The sequence below is a fragment of the Acipenser ruthenus genome, chromosome 4 (assembly GCF_902713425.1).
Source record: "Acipenser ruthenus chromosome 4, fAciRut3.2 maternal haplotype, whole genome shotgun sequence".
Classification (NCBI taxonomy): Eukaryota; Metazoa; Chordata; class Actinopteri; order Acipenseriformes; family Acipenseridae; genus Acipenser; species Acipenser ruthenus.
The window spans coordinates 92,843,271-92,860,798 of NC_081192.1; the positions used below are offsets into that span (position 1 = coordinate 92,843,271).

Consider the following 17,528-nt stretch of genomic DNA (forward strand, 5'->3'; position numbering starts at 1 on the left):
GCCTGAACATCCACAGCCCAAGAGGGGGGAGTCGGTGCGTCCACAACCCAAAAGGGAGGAGTTGGTGCGGCCACAGCCCAAAAGGGAGGAGTCGGTGCGTCCACAGCCCAAAGAGAGGGAAGTCGGGGCTTCCATAGCCCTAGGACCCAAGCTGCCAGCAGAGGGAGAATGCCTGCTGGTTCCACCTCCACCAGCAGAGGAAGAATGCCTGCTGTCCCCATCTCCACCAGCAGAGGAAGAATGCCTGCTGGTTTCCCCTTCAGAGGCAGAGCCACACCAGTCCCCTGCAAGAAAGGCAGAGCCGCACCAGTCTCCGGCAAGAGAGGCAGAGCCGCACCAGTCCCCTGCAAGAGAGGCAGAGCAGCACCAGTCCCCTGCAAAAGGGGGAGACTACACGCTGCTCCCACCTCCGTCGCCAGGAGACTACACGCTGCTCCCACCTTCATCGGCAGGAGCAGAGCAGCCGGAGCTGTCTCTGCCTCTGCCACCTTCACCGGCAGGAGCAGAGCAGCAGGAGCTGCCTCTATCTCCGCCACCTTCACTGGCAGGAGCAGAGCAGCAGGAGCTGCCTCTACCTCCGCCACCTCCACCGCCAGGAGCTGCCTCTGCCTCCATCACCATCAGGGGGAGAGGAGCAGGAGCTGCCTCTCCCTTCACCAAAAGGACCAGGACTAGATGCTGGCGGTCCTCAGCAGCCCTTGCATAGGCTGCTCAGGGAAGCACAGGGAAGAACCGCCCGGCCGCAGAGGCCGAGAAGAGGGCCAACACCCGCACCCCAGCTTGTCCTGACTCCCTGCCTCGCTTCGCCCAAGGATGCCTGTCTGTGTGTGCGTGTGTGTTATATGTTGTATGTTGCGTGTGGTGTGTTAAATGTTGGTGTATTGTAGTTGGTACACGGGATATAAATGGGTGTGTGCAGCACGAGTATTTAAATTGTATAATTATATTTCGGCACGGGATTGCACGTGCATTTAAAGTATAGTATGTGAGCACGGGGTTGCACAGAATTAATTCACGTGCTGGGATTCAAGTGAATAATTAATTAGTAATTGAATCCCAGCACAACAGTATATATAGATGCACATTTCTTTCACTCAGGGTTGGGTGTTCGTGAGTGGAGAACGGGAGAGAGAGACAGAGAGAAGAAAGTAAGAAAGAAAGAAAAAAAGAAAGAAAGAAAGAAACGTTTGTTTTGCTTCACTCACCGTTTGTCTGTCTGTTTACTGTTTTAGTCAGTTTTTGTTCGTCTATTTATTTTGGCCTCAAGTGCTGTGTCCTGGTTTTGTGTTCTGTTTAAACCTTTTATTTTGTTAATAAACGCTGAGTGCTACCATTTGCACTCAGCTTCTCATCACCATCGTCTGTCTGTGTATTCCTTTCTGGTCTGACGCCACCCACTCCAGCCGTCTTTGTGACATGGGCACAGACATCAGAAGTGTTATTATTGTTTACCTACCTGGCGTGTGTACAGAGTGCAGCTTTGCAGTATTGTGATCTAAATGTTTGTGCCGAAGCTTTGTGGCTAGTTCCAAAATGAAATATCTCCTTCTGATATTTTCCCCATTACATTCCTTGTTTCAAACTAAAGATTGATAGCTCCCAGGTGAGTTGCCAGTTAAGTGGCCATCTTGGAGTTATTGTTGAACAAATCCAGTCAGGGCAAATATCTGTCTGAAGCCGGGCGTAATTCGTTGCTCTCAAATAAAACCAAATAATATCTAAATATTTCTCGAAAAAGATTCTGTGACATTGTCTGTAAAAAAAACTGTAATCCTCAGTGGTTTACATCCATACGCTGCGCATGTCAAAAAAGAAGCGAGTTGCAAAGGATTAGCATACAGCCACGCCATCCCACATTCCACAGTGAAATACAGTGATGTGGCCTAAAGGCGGGAGGGGTGTGTGTCTTGTATACTGTATGTAAAAAAATAGAATATTGTATGTTACATTAAAAAAAATAATGTATTGTAATACCTGGTCAATATGACCGGGCTGATGGTTTAGGGATGTATTTTTATAACTTCGTCATTTTTGTGAATCTGCTGCTCAAACACTGTCTGGTTATTTACTTCATATAATTAGGAAAAGTCAAGAATGGACATGCACATGGGATTCACTAACGCAGAGTTATTTAAATTTGAAACCCTAAAACGGTCAAATTGACCGGCATGGCGGTTATAGTGTTAACTGTAATTATGTGTCCGGGTCATATCTGGGAGGTGGATGGAAGGATGATACTAACCAAACTAATTTTGAGTGTCTTTATTCAGTACAGCCAGTAAAACACAGCTATAATGATATGCATCATTGGAAATAATACTTACTGTATTAATTCTATGTATATTAAATGCTGACACAAATTGTGATTAGCTGGTGTATCTAAATGTTCGTGGTGTTGACCCTGATCCAGATATCAAGGAAAGTAATGTTAAAACTTTACAATGCATTAGTAAGACCTCACCTAGAATATTGTGTTCAGTTCTGGTCACCTCGTTACAAAAAGGATATTGCTGCTCTAGAAAGAGTGCAAAGAAGAGCAACCAGAATTATCCCAGGTTTAAAAGGCATGTCCTATGCAGACAGGCTGAAAGAATTGAATCTATTCGGTCTTGAACAAAGAAGACTATGCGATAATCTGATTCAAGCATTCAAAATCCTAAAAGGTATAGACAATGTTGACCCAGGGGACTTTTTTGACCTGAAAAAAGAAACAAGGACCAGGGGTCAAAAATGGAGATTAGATAAAGGGGCATTCAGAACAGAAAATAGGAGGCACTTTTTTACACAGAGAATTGTGAGGGTATGGAACCAACTCCCCAGTAATGTTGTTGAAGCTGACACCCTGGGATCCTTCAAGAAGCTGCTTGATGAGATTCTGGGATCAATAAGCTACTAACAACCAAACCAGCAAGATGGGCTGAATGGCCTCCTCTCGGTTTGTAAACTTTCTTATGTTCTTATGCAGGCACAGTGTGTCAATATAGATAAGGACGACGATGATAAGAAAAAGCTTGCAATAAGATTAAGCTTATATGGAACGCGTTGTACAGTTCTGTTGCAGGACACGTGGGGGTGTATTAACTGTGTATTAACTGCTGCAGCTTGTTCAGAAGGAGGAAAGTGTGAAAATGTATTGATATATTGGGTAAAATTCCACAGACAGTTGAAATTGTTTTAATTTGCTCGGGGCCAGGAGACGCTTGGGTGGTGTTATTGAACATTGTGTTGAGTTCATATCAGCTACTTGCGTAGCAGAGTGTCCTTGAACATTCTGTTGGGTACATCCCATGTTATCAGATAATAAGTAAGGTAACCATTGGAGGAGCATGTGGTGCAGGCTGTGTGCTGGTGGCTATAAATATCAAATGAAAAGGGTGCTCCTTTGTAGTTCTCTGTACTGTAGAGGGCTACCCGATCCGTATGACAGCATTGTAGGCTATGAAGATTTCTACTGAATAAAAACTATTCTGTTGAGAAAAATAGTAAGACAGTGCACATTTTCTCCGCAACCACACCCTACAATAATCCTGGGCCTGGACCAGGAGGCTGTATTATTTCAATAGTGGTTAGCGCTGCTGCCTCACAGCGCCAGGGTCCTGGGTTCGAATCCGGCCTAGGGTACTGTCTGTGTGGATTTTGCATGTTATCCCCGTGTTCACGTGGGTTTTCTCCGGGTACTCCGGTTTCCTCCCACAGTCCAAAGACATGCTGTCCATGTTGATTGGTTACTTTAACCCTTTGCGGTCCATTGTCGGACTGGGTCCGACATTGCAATTATTCCTCACAGGTCCTTTGTCGGACTGGGTCCGACATCATTATAGCAACGCAAAAAACAGGTTTCTATTCGTTTTTTCTCCGGAAAAAGTCGAGAAAACCATTCAATTGCCGAGTGGGAGCGACAGGAGCCGAGACAAGTCGAAAAAAAAAAAAAAAAGGCGTATCTCATGAATAGTCATACATGGCCTGGTGTCAGATAACGGGGCGGTCGTAGTAAACAAGCTGGCTGATCAGTGCATCAGTGCACAGAGAACACGGACATTTGCAGAGCTTTTTTGAGATGTTATAGTAACAAAGTAATGACTTGGATTGTATTTTTGAGGATTTTGGTGATAAAACGAGTGATCAGGAGATGATCGATCGGTATGTACGACTTATTTTTATTATTATTTATTTCTTACATAGGTGAAAGCTATAGCGAATGAAAGGGTGGGGCGGGGCTGGAGATGCCTAGTGAGTGCTTTGTTGATATGCAGGGCCATTTAAACCTGTTTGACTGTAGAAAAAAATACTTTTAAACAGCGCGTCTAAAATTAACTGCGCATGTGAAAATTAATTAGACCTGACGTGCCTGACACGCGATTAATAAATGGACCGCAAAGGGTTAAATTGCCCTCTGTGTGAGTGTGTGAGTGAGTGTGTGTTAGGCTCTGGCTCACCGTGACCCTGTAAAGGAGTAAGCGGTTAATGATAATGGATGGATGGATGGAAAATCAATTGGACTTTAGCGTGTGTTTATTCTGTGCTATTTATTTATTAATGTATATCATTTAATAGCAAAATTACTTTTGTATTACTGGTACTCTGAAAAATACTCGCCCATACTTGTTATGAATACTTGTTTGTACTTGTTGCTTGGCACGGGCCTAATCAACATACTTCTGGGGGATAAACTAGAATCAGACAGAATGTGATTCTATTTTAGATGTGATGAAAAAAAAATATCAGTAGGTGTCTGCAGATGTGCTTACCAGAAGTAAGAACCTTAGAAGACATCCTGGTGTCTGGCAAGTCAAGGGTCAACATTGCTTCTATTTTAAAATATAGATACATTAAAAATAGGCCGTAATATGAATACAATCACTTAATGCTGTTCCATTGACTTGCAATCACTTACTACTGTTCCATTGGAACTCATTATTACTTATCATTTTCCTTTCTTGAAAACATATCACAATTACAAGCTATTTTCCCGCTCCATATCCCTTTAATTATTTGCAGCTAAGTGTGACTCAATTGTCATAATTTAAATGCTTGAAAGCAATACATATTATCCCTTGTTAATGTACCCATTAACTTCCTTTTCCAGGCTAATGCTGTTGATTACAATGTCTGGCAGAACAGTGGCACTGCATAGTACCTGGTTTTGCATGGGGTCCGGTAAAGGGGCAGGTATGGCAGAAACATTTGGGATCTTGGGTGAAATGCACGGAGTCCTCTTGCAAGAAAGTACTACCACAGATTTGTCGCAAGTGTAGCCTAAATGTGGGGAGATGAATAGCCTACGCTAACATTAATCAGAATGTCTTACTTACTTTTTATGTTTAGATTTTAGTTTACAGTGTCTTATTTTATTTATTTGAGTTAAAACACCGGTTTCCCTAGGCATAGTCCCTACATTCCACATGTGACACGGAAAAGATGTTGATAATATTAGGCTATAGGCTATTCAAAAAGTCAAAACTAGCGAGTAGCCTACCACTGGTAAAAGAAAAAAAAAGTGACAGAATAGGCTAGTAAATACTTACCAAACTAACGACTATAGCCTAATAATAACTATCCCATCACTTTACACACAGAAACCAAGGCCATTTTTTAGTTCCACCTCAGTCCGTCTCTTAGGGAGAAGCTTATATAATTAAATAACAACATGAAAAAAGAAAACAGGGGATCACATAGCTGTGCAGTATAGCCTTAACTCTATCGTCAACCCCTGCCCTGCAAAAAATATTGCCTATTGTGAAGTAGAGTTATTTTTAATTATAAGAATGGAAATAAATACATTTGATAAATTGTGTTTCTATATACATTTCATAAATTGTCTGCAGCGAAACCATAGACCATGCTGTTTACTCTTTTTGATGTTTAAAGTTCAGACTTTTAAATGCAAAATGAGGAATACTGAAGCAAAATCAGTTTTGCTTCGTTGCTGTCCGTAAGTACTGGGCTATGCATTTTGTTAAATATTAAAAAAGATTTATTCATTTTTATGTGGGGGGAAAAGTGCTTTTATAACGGTATACCAACCCAAAAAGTTTGCCTAATCTGGATTCCCAAGTGACCCAATTGAGCAGTTACTTCCTTTAAAGTGTATGTAACAGACACTGACCCATTAGTAACATTGTAACATACCATGTCCATATTAGGACATCGTCATTTCTCACGTCTCAGCGTCAGTTAACAGGAATTTCTTTGTCATGGATCATTTAGTTTGGCGATCAGTCATCATTTCTCAATCATTTTTTCTGTCATCCCTCATGTGTTTTTTATGTCAGCCATTATTTGTATCAGGTATCATTTGTATTTTGTGTCACTCAAATTTCGAGTCACGGAAAACCTCTGTCACTCAAATTTCGAGTCATGGAAAACCTGTCAGTGAAATTCTCTGTCAACCATCAGACAGCATTTTTCTGAGACTTAACGTAACAGCCAATCACGTTTCTAAGTTTGCATATCCTATGATTTCATTGGCTGAAAAAATGATTGAGAAATGATCGTCAAACTAAATGATCCATGACAAAGAAATTCCTGATAACTGACGCTGAGACGTGAGAAATGATGATGTCCTAATATGGACACCGTAGTAACAGACTATAAGGATCAAAAGAAGGTCCCCAGCAACAACACATACAGTAATTTGGTTTATTTGAGTATATGCTGTCCATCTGGACATTTGTTTCAGTATTCTGAAAGCCAACAATGGTTAAATATTAGCAGTGACAATATGTTGTTGTTATTGTTACTTCTGGTCCTCTATCAATATTAGACAAAGTCACCCATAAGCAGGTCACAAGTGTATTGACTGCATGAGAACACTGATCTTTTCAATGTAGTATCAGCCTCTTACAGACACACTACCCCAGTGACCCTTATTTCACTTACACAATTGTCCTTGCTCGTGACCTGTATGAATTTGTTGGTTCAGTTTTTTATTAGATCTATCAAAAGCTTTTGATTTAGTTGATAACACATTGCAGTTAACTAGATTGAATCTGTATGAATGTCTTTTTATAATTGCAATTGAGTTGTTTTCTTACGTACAGGACAGTCAGCAATTTACAATTTTATCAAACCAATGAGTACTGAAGTACCCATAGGATTCAATCCTTGGATTATGTTTATGCTGTTTTTAGTCAATTAAATTAAACGAAAACACCACACAGAGGTGTATGCGATGTAGGTGTATATACTGTATATACAGACATTCATATGTTCATATGCATGTCACATATATTAAATGTTTTATTTCTTTATTTTTGTAATTATTATGAACTATATATAGTCAAAAACTACCACAATAAAGGTAACAGTGAGCTACTGAAGTCCACTAATTTTGGCTTTAAATGGTTGGGCTGATGAAGATTATATCTTCGCAAACTGTAAAGTATAACTTTGCATGGACCTTGCAAGAACTTACACAACACTGCGAATGGAGGTCTATTACACCTTTGTACTGGATCCACTTGCCCGAATTTAATAAAACAATGAACTTTGATATTCACCATTTGAGAACAATGGACACTTATGTTATTCTACATACTGTGGATTTAAGTCATGGTGACACACTGAAAACTGTAATATGTATAACCTGAAAAGTTTGCTCACAAATACATAGTTTATGACAAGCCACATGGTTTTCTTTGTATTTGTAACACTTTTTTAAATATTTGTCTTTCTTTGAGGTAACTTCATTGGCTTCTATATATTATGGTAATCCTAATATCCATATATACGGTTAGAATATTGGATTTTGTTATTATGCACAAATATTAGAGTTTCTTTGACTTTATTTTTTTCATTATTGGACTGTTTATTTAAAATATTTGCTAGCCTAACTTAGAGGCATATTAAATCAATTAAATCAATTATTGTTAATAAAATTACATCAGATACATTAAAAATACATTAGAAACAACATTTAAAAACAGCATTTTTTTAAGAGTCAATACAAAAGCCATTACAATATGTAAATACATTAGAAACATCCATTATAAGTTATATTAAAAAAAAAAGTTAATTACCAAAAGCCAAGGGAAACAAGTGTGTTGTTAAAGAAAATGTCAAATGCTATCTTCAAGATCAGAGTTTTGTGATGCCTTTGTTTTAGTAATGACAGGAGCTTTTTTATGAATTTTTCTTAACTTCACTGATCTTATATGGATTTAAATTCACAACAATTAAGTAAGCAAAGCTTTGCTGTTTTATTAATCTCCTCAGTCTGAAGCAGCCTCTGTGTTAATCAGCTTTCAAAAACATTATTCCTCCATACAGTATGATGAGGTTTTCAGTTTAGCCATCATTGAGAGGCCCATTACCATTTATTGCTTTAAATTTCTGCCAGAATCATTAGATTGAAATAGAAAAATGTGTATAGATAAATCATTTTTTCTAAATGTTTCATTCATAAGAGCTACTGTACATGTGTGACAGTGGGTAAAGTATGATATGATCTTTACAAAAAATAAACAGAAAACATGCCAAGTAGTGGGAATCAATGTATGTTGTTATACTAAATAAACGACAACAATTTACAGATTTGTTGGGTAATTTAGGTTAATCCGCCCAATGCTATAAAACACCTCACTTGAAACATTTAACTAAGTCCAGAGCAAAAAAAGTGACTCCACCTTGTTAGTTTATTAGAACATAAGAACATAAGAAATTCTAAAACGAGAAAAGGCCATTCGGCCAACCTGTGCTCGCTTGCTTTGATGCAAGCATGGTCCGTTAGCACTCAGGAGAGGACAAACAAAAAAACCCTTACCAAGTTAGTAGGGGAAAAGAAACCTCTGGGAATTCATGGCTAAACGGACTGCCCTTCTTCCAGGTGGCTAGCTAGGGGTCTTATTATGGTCACAGAGAGGGTTATACAGTATTGTTCATGACAGCATCCAGTCTATTCTTGAAGGATCCGATAGTTTTTGCTTCAACAACTCTCTCCTGTAGCCTGTTCCAATGGTTCACTACCCTTTCCGTGAAAAAGCTCCTTCTCCCCTCAGTTTTGAATATGCACTTCTTCAACTTCCACCCGCGGCCCCTGATTCTGTTCTCTGTGACCTGTGAAAAATAATCCTCAGCAGTTACTTTCTTAAACCTCTTGACAATTTTAAATACCTCTATTAAGTCAACTGGCTATCCTTCTTTCTAGGCTATACAGATTCAGCTGTTTCAGTCTGTCTACATATAACATACCCTTCAATCCTGAAATTAAAACTCTCCAATGCCTCAATGTCTTTCTTATGATATGGGGACCAGAACTGTACACAATATTCTAGATGTGGTCATACCACTGCATTGTATAATTTTAATATAACTTCTTCTCTAGATTTGAATTCAACTGTCTTGGATATATTACCTAACATTCGATTTGCCTTTTTTGTACCTTCTCTGCACTGTCTAGTTGGCTTAAGAGATTAATTCACTACTACCCCCAAAGTCCTTTTCATACATAAACTCCTCTATTTCATTACCTTCCATGCTGTACTTGCCTCTAATGTTTTTGCAACCTATGTGCAAGACTTTGCATGTATTCACATTAAATGTCATCTGCCATGTGTCAGCCCGAGCTTGAATCTTGTCTAAATCTCTTTGTATGATAAAAGTTGCTGATGGGGCGTTGGCTACCCCTCTCAGTTTTATGTCATCTGCAAATTTGCATAGTTTACTGATTATGTCTTGGTACAAAAGTCAATGTAAATTAGGGCTGTCAAGCGATTACAAAAATGTATCACGATTAATCTCGGTTTTAATCGTATATTAAATTGATACAATTACTACATCTATCTAATTTAAATGTGTTTTATTACTGACGCTGTTATTATTATTATTATTATTATTATTATTATTATTATTATTATTATTATTATTATTATCCTTAACTGTAAATAAAATCGTTTAAAATGCATTTATTTATGTATTTATTTAACCAGGAAATGTACCCATTGAGACTGTCACCAAAATTTACTAGGGGCAATAATTTTGAAATTACAAATACAACCAACACAATAAAACATGCATTTAAACATGCATTTCAAGCTTGTTCAGCAGCATACAGAGATCAGAAAACAGAATAAATAGAATATCTATTTTTAAATGTGATTGTAATATCAAATATATTATATATTATACAAAATCAGTAATTGATCTATTTCAATGTAACCAGCAGGCTTTTATCTCAATTACTGAGTTTGGCACACGTCTATTGATTTTTAATGCAAGTCTACAACAACAACTGGGTAAGGATACTACAGCATGTCTTTTATTTTGTTTGCTTCCATTTTTACCAATGTGTAGTATCTCTGAGGCAAATAATTTAATAAAAAAAAAAAAAACTTGGTTCAACTGCTGTCAAAACTCTTACTGTTTGTATCAGTATGGAACAGACCCTGGGGAGCCAGTTGAGGAATCCTTGCTATTGATTGGCTGGTTAAATACAGGCCTATTAGCTTCAGTCTGGTTAGATGGATTATACAGCAGCAGAAGGAGTCTAGGCAGAGAGACTGCGAGAAGAACGAGGGATGTGCGAGACAGGGAGAACCAGCTTCAGAATATGATTGCTGTTGCCTGATAACACAGATACCTATTTGCTCACACTGTGGACAATGTTGTTGTTTTGTTCGTCTGAAGATGGTTCTAGTCTCGGTGCCTGACAGTGTCATGAGAGTGAGCCTTGGAATTGTTCTTTTCATTAGCATCTTATATTCTGCATCTGCAGCTTTGAAGATACTGCATCTCTTTACCTGAGGCATACACTTTTAAGTCTACACTGGGATCTCTATGTAAGCAGGTAGGAAAATGTTTCTTATTTTATATTGCAATGCTTCTTTGTGTCAGTGGTATGCATTTCAGTGATTGTCAAAGGCAAAAAGAGGATCTATATGATAAGTTCAATATATTCTGTATGCATAAATCTTATGCATAAATCTTTATGCAGCTGTTCTTTTGAATGAAATGTCAAGTCTGGACAAATTCTATGTACCATCTTCATGAAAAACAAGTACACATCTGCAGGATCAATATGCAGTGCTGTGCTTCCAGTACTGTTAATGTTGCATAGCTAGGTATGCACAGATTTCGAGAATTTGCATCAGTGTAACTCTGCTATATTCTGAGATGTGCGCTGTCATTTACACAACATACTTACTGGAATGCCATCTGAAATATAACAGCACATATGACAAAAATGTTGAAGCTTTACATACACATTTATTTTAAGTATAAACACTATTGAATAATAAAAATATATATATAAAAAACCTCCACCAGGTTGTGTTGGAAGATGCTGATTTATCCCATCTCTGCCTTGGGATTTCGGCACTGCAGTCCTGTCAGGTAGATGGCTTGCTTGAATGTGACAGTGACTCCCACTCTATTGAATGCCCCACTATTGCTGTAGATGAACTTCTAATATATGGTTTACACAGTAGAAAAAAAGTCTCTGTTGCTTTTATTGAAAGTGATATACAAGAAAGCAATATTACTGAATTACCTTTCAAATTGATGCCTTTGGGGGGAAAATAAACAGGAATTCACAGTAAAAGATGTTCATGCTTTGTCACTTCACAATAAATATTGTTTTATATATTTTTTAACTGTGATGACTTGCATTTCCATTTTCATAAACTGAGCTTGCTTGATTCTTGATGGATAGGTGAAGGAATTTAACAGACACATAGAGATTCTAAATCTACTAGAAAGACTCTTAACTGAATAAACCACATACACGTTCAACATTTTTACTGCAGTTGCAAAATACACGCATTTCATACATGCTTTACAAGTTGTTAATATCATATCTGTGCCCTACTGCTGCAAAACTGCTATTGTCCTAGCTAGAGAGAGTGTGCTGCTCAACCAGATATCAGAATTTATTTCCCAGCTGGGATCTGCAACTGGTTGAACATCTGCTAATGGTGTGAGGTTCAAAATGGTTGAAACTTGCAAAGCAAGACTTATAGTTACCTTCAGATTACTTTCATTAAGATGTAGATTTAACATATCCCTTTATTAAAAAAAAAAAAAAAAAACCTGTGTTTGCATAAATTGCAAACTGTTGTCTTGAGATTTGAAAATATAGGCATACACGTGGGATGTTGCTATAGCTATAATTATGCATTGACCAAATCAACAGAAATAAAACAATATGTAACCTTATTCTGATAGAGTCTAAACATGTGTAGCTGTTTAATAATTCCATGCATTGTATTTAGGTATTAGTCTTTTGGAACAAACATCTTCAGTGTTTTTTGTTTTTGTTTTTCTTCATGGCACACGGAATGCTGAAAAGATTATAATTATAATTTTTTTTTTTTTAACCAGTATACCTCACCCCAACTTTTACATAATAATAATAATAATAATAATAATAATAATAACAACAGCACAGCCACCTGTCAATTATGCCATACTGTCTTTATTGAATTTGTATGGGGCTTATTTACTGTTTCTAGAAGAAGACAAAAATGAATAGTTGCCTGACTTTCCTTTTGCGGTATAAAAGCTTCTATAAGTATTTAGCTGTCTGTCTGCAATACTGATCTCAGTCATTTAGAAAGTAATTTTGACTCTGCATGGCACAGAGGATGCCTTGGAAATATAGTTCATTTATTTTCATAGACATTGTAGACCATAGGGGCTTGTTCTGATAGGGATTTCATAGCAAGGTACACCAGAAAGATACAAATGATTCTGTCTTAAGGAAGTTCTGCATGAATGGGTTTGCTTAATATTCTCCTCTATAAGTCTGTGGGTGTTTATTGAGGTTTTTTGCATGTCAAGCACAGAAGTCAGCGTTTTATAAGGTGGCGCTGCAGATCCACTAGAAGATTTTTTTTTTTTTTTTCTATCTGCAGAACAAAAAACTAAGACATAAATCAAATACAGAATTCACTAATTCACTGGTGATGAAAAAATACCCATTCCATTACTATTATACAATCTACTGCATAGTGTATATTTAATATTATTAGTTAGAAGGTACTTACATAAAAATATAAACTTTTGGATATGTGAATATTAAAACATTTCTCTTGTGATCAGTATGAGCATTTGTTTTGTTTTTTTTTTGTTTGTTTTTTTGGTAAATATGTTGCATTTAAAGCAATGCCCAAAAATCTGTCAATCAGTGTAAATGATAAACAGAATAATTAACATAACAATTTTGACTGAGAATTTGCTAAAAAAAAAAAAAAACATTTTTAAAAACTAAGAAATAATTGAGCCTGCCCTCATTATTCTGTCTCAACACAATGTGGTAAAACCAGGTTCTCTTACATTTGGCATCATCACTCTGTTTATTTAAATAAATTAGGAAGATGCAAACTTAAAGTGAAAAGTGCTTCACACATGTGTGGCCCCCTTCAAGTTGTGATGTTAAAGTGAGTTTGAGCTGGATACTGGCACAAATTGGGTGGCTCAAGCCAATCAAGAAAAAGTGGGAGGCAAAGGGGGCTGGGAAATCCAGAGCAACTGAAATTAAAGAAAACTGCAGCACTAGTGATCGCCTTTGCCGTGATCGTGTTTGTTCGTGGTTAAATACATTTCTAGATTGATCAATTATTTTGGATTTATTAATTCTCCTATAGCCAATAAAAATAGGAGTACGTTTTCAGTAGAGTGATTGAGAAGATGTCCTTATACTATAAAAAGACAAAGTGAACAAAAACGAATATGCAGATGAATAGGGTGGTGTATGGACCTACTCTACTAATACATTACTTCAGCAAAGGGGCTTATACTTGTAAACAGATTGCTGTATAGTGTATTTGAAACCATTGATCTTTACAGTGGACCTGTCAGATGGTGACTGATCGCCACACTGAGATTAATTCCAGGACACCAGTACTTAAAATAATATGTGAATTCTTCAGTCTATTGGAGAGCTGTGATATATCTCCACATTGTCATACCACAACTCCAGCATTACTAAACAGACTTCTTTATCATATCCATCAGATCCTCACAGTGTTAATTTGTTCATGAAGAGACCTTAAAATGAAATTATTATCTTGATCTGATGTCATTCAAGTTGTGGAAAAAAATAATACTATTACTTAGAAAACTGACAAAACACCATCCACTGGATACTAGTGGAATTTTCCATTTTTATTGAAATTTAAGCAGTTCAAGTCCAGTGAATAACCTGAAATGGTACAAAGGTAAGCGGTAAACTGCCAGAGATTAAAAAAAAAATTTAGGTTACCAAAAACTGAAAAATAATGTACATTTCAGACTTATACAAAAAGGCCTTTTTCAGGGAACAAGTAATGTGTTAACAACTTACAGCTGTTCTGCAGCAATGGAAGTAAATTAAGCCTTGAAAGTTGACGCTAACAATTCCTACAGGTGTCCCAACTTTTGTTGATTACTTACAAACCCTCTGTCTGTACAAAAGCAGTGTTGGAACAGACTGTGTTACTACACCCTCTTAAGCATTATTTGGATAGTATTGTACTGCAGGAAGTAGTATATTGCTCTCATAATGGCGAGAAAAAGGCAATTAACAAAGGAAGACAGACAGACCATTATAACCCTTAAAAGTGTAGCTCTTTCCTTTAGAGAAATTGCAAAGAAAGCCAAGGTGTCAGTGAGTACAGTTTCCTACACCATCAAAAGGCACTTGGAAACTGGAGGAAACTGACAGGAAGAGGTCTGGCAGACCCAAAGCCACAACAGAATCAGAAGACAAGTTTCTGAGAGTCAACAGCTTGCGTGATAGGCGGCTCACAGGACAACAGCTTCAAGCACAGCTTAACACTGGTCGAAGTAAGCAAGTCTCAGTTTCAACTGTGAAGAGAAGACTTCGAGCTGCAGGTTTGACAGGTCGAGTGGCAGTAAGAAAGCCATTGCTAAGATGGGAAAATAAGAAAAAGAGGCTTGCCTGGGCCATGAAGCACCACCAGTGGACTACTGAAGACTGGAAGAAGGTCTTATGGACCGATGAATCAAAATTTGAAATTCTTCAGTTCATCACGCAGGATTTTTGTACACCGTCGAGTAGGCGAAAGGATGGTTCCTCGGTGTGTGACACCAACTGTCAAACATGGAGGAGGAAGCGTGATGGTCTGGGGCTGTTTTGCTGGATCCAGAGTCGGCGACTTGCACAGAGTGAGTGGCACCCTGAACCAAAACTGCTACCACAGCATTTTGCAGCGCCATGCAATACCCTCTGGTATACGCCTAGTTGGTCAGGGGTTCATCCTACAGCAAGAGAATGACCCAAAACATACCTCCAGGCTATGTCAGAACTACCTTAGAAGAAAAGAACAAGATGGTAGGCTTCAAATCATGGAATGGCCAGCACAGTCTCCAGACATAAACCCCATCGAGCTGGTTTGGGATGAACTGGACAGAAGGGTGAAAGCAAAGCAACCTACAAGTGCAACACATTTGTGGGAACTTCTGCAACAGTGTTGGGAAGAACTTTCCGAACAATATTTGATTTCCATTGTAGAAAGAATGCCACGAGTGTGTTCGGCTGTTATATCTGCAAAAGGTGGCTACTTTGATGAGTCAAAAATTTAAATTAAATTTTGTTAAACAAAACGATTCCATGATTTCTTTTTTATCTCCAATTGTTTATTTGTTCTATGCTTTAATTTTAGAGTACATTGAGACATTAAACTGCGTAAATTTCAATAAAAACTGGAAAAATGGAGGTGTTCTAAAACTTTTGACTGGTAGTGTATATAGATATATATGGATGTGGCAAAGAAATCCCCGCTTACACAGATATACTGAATTATATATATATATATATATATATATATATATATATATATATATATATATATATGTCAAACCTGCTCATGCAACCTTTATTTAGCGTCATGGTTTTAAATGGTACATCCTAAATTCAATGGAATACGGTAACCATTTTAGCTGCCTTTTATACATAATCAATAAAACAAAAAGTACTAGGGCTTGAAGTTTTAGGTTTTTATTTTTGTTCGCGTGACCACGTTTTGAGCCGATTCAATATCTTAATGAAATTGTTAATTACTAAACAAAGTCACTTCTTTTTACTTTGATGTCCTGATAGACTTGTTGATTCTGTTTCACCTTCTACATTATTCGAACAGTCCTGCAATTGTATGTTCTTTCCTTTGCTGTCTTCGACAATGAAATCCTTATGGTCACGGGCATATTCTTCTGGGGTTGTTGTGTGTTTGGGCATTTTTTTACATTTTGATACAATTTCCAATTCGGATTTAACTTCCACGAGCGTGGGGTGGGTTTAAAGTATTCAGAACAAATCAATGTCTGATACAAGTCAGGAAGGAGGGATACTGCGCATTATGTGTACATCCGCAGTGTTCTATAGTTCCAAAGAACAAAACATTTCATTTGCATTCAGGAATTTGTTTTGTTTTACTTGTTAAAAATAAACTGCACATTTCCATTTATTGTGAATTTCTGCAATGGAAGCAGCATCTCATAAGTAGTGGGCAGTGTACACGCTGATGAAGAAGTTGGTCTGGGCAGAGTTTCAAAAGAAACCAAGAAAGGACCCTGTGTTCAGTGTTAAAGAACTGGAGACTGAATTTTGGTTGCTAGTTGAACATGCACTGGCATCATCAGAATGCTGTTGAGATTTTTTCTGGACTTATTTCCTTAAAATGTCCATATTTATTTATTTAAACCAGTCTTTAAATACTGGAACAGACCATGTTGTAGTCTTTTTTAGTATTTTTTTCATCTTTGTTTACTTCTATTTTATTTAGCTGTGCCTCATTTAATCTTATGTTATGTATAGGGCTTCTGTTTTTCAGGTTTTATTAATTGTATTTTTCGGAGCTTATTTTTGGCTATTTTCGAGTTTTATGTAAATTGTTTTTTTCGGGGCTTTCGTTTTTGATATACTGTATTGTAATCTCGTTTTAAATCTCACAAGCGGAGTCTCCAATAGAAATGTAGGAATGTGCTGTCACTAAGTAGTTGGGGCAGGTTTAAAGTATTCAAAACTAATCAATGATAGATACAAGTCAGGAAGGCAGGACATTGCCCAGCAACATAGGGAAATCTATTTATTATTATTTTTGTAGTAGGTTTTATTTTTTTTAATGTGAAAAGGGTAAAGTCAAAATGAATAGATTAACCATTTCCACAGTTTTATCAGGTGTTTTACGGTGTTTATTGGCTATCCACCGATTTAATTTATTCGTATTGGGGGGTTTTATCGGTTAAAACCGAAAATCAGAAGCCCTAGTTATGTATCTACCGTTGACAGTTTCTGTAGCACTTACTTTTTTTTCTCTTTTTTCAGGTGGTTTACTGTCTTCACTGTGAAAGTTAGTGATTTCATTCAACTCTGGCGTTTCATCCCCAAACATATTAAAGAAAATGGGTGGAATGTCATTCATTTTGTGGCAGTGGTTTGTCATGGAATTTTGTCATGGAATTGTTATAATGTTGTGTGTATTGATGTATACAGTGTGAAGCGGCTCTATGCAAGCCACGTGTATGCCCTATATATACACACTGCCATGTGATGCTGTTTAACCAATTGAATGTTGTTATTTTTCCAAGCCGTT

At 37.4% G+C, this 17,528-nt stretch overlaps 1 protein-coding gene across 2 annotated transcripts in view; it reads left to right on the forward strand.

Annotated features, from left to right (window-relative positions):
- The first annotated feature begins 10,488 nt into the window (after window positions 1-10,488).
- Window positions 10,489-17,528, forward strand: part of LOC117400596 (cadherin-18-like) — a 244,325-nt gene continuing 237,285 nt past the window's right edge. For both annotated transcript variants that reach the window (XM_034000784.3, XM_034000786.3), the window contains exon 1: window positions 10,489-10,783. The gene's annotated coding sequence lies outside the window, so the exon portion shown is untranslated. The remainder of the gene's footprint in view (window positions 10,784-17,528) is intronic.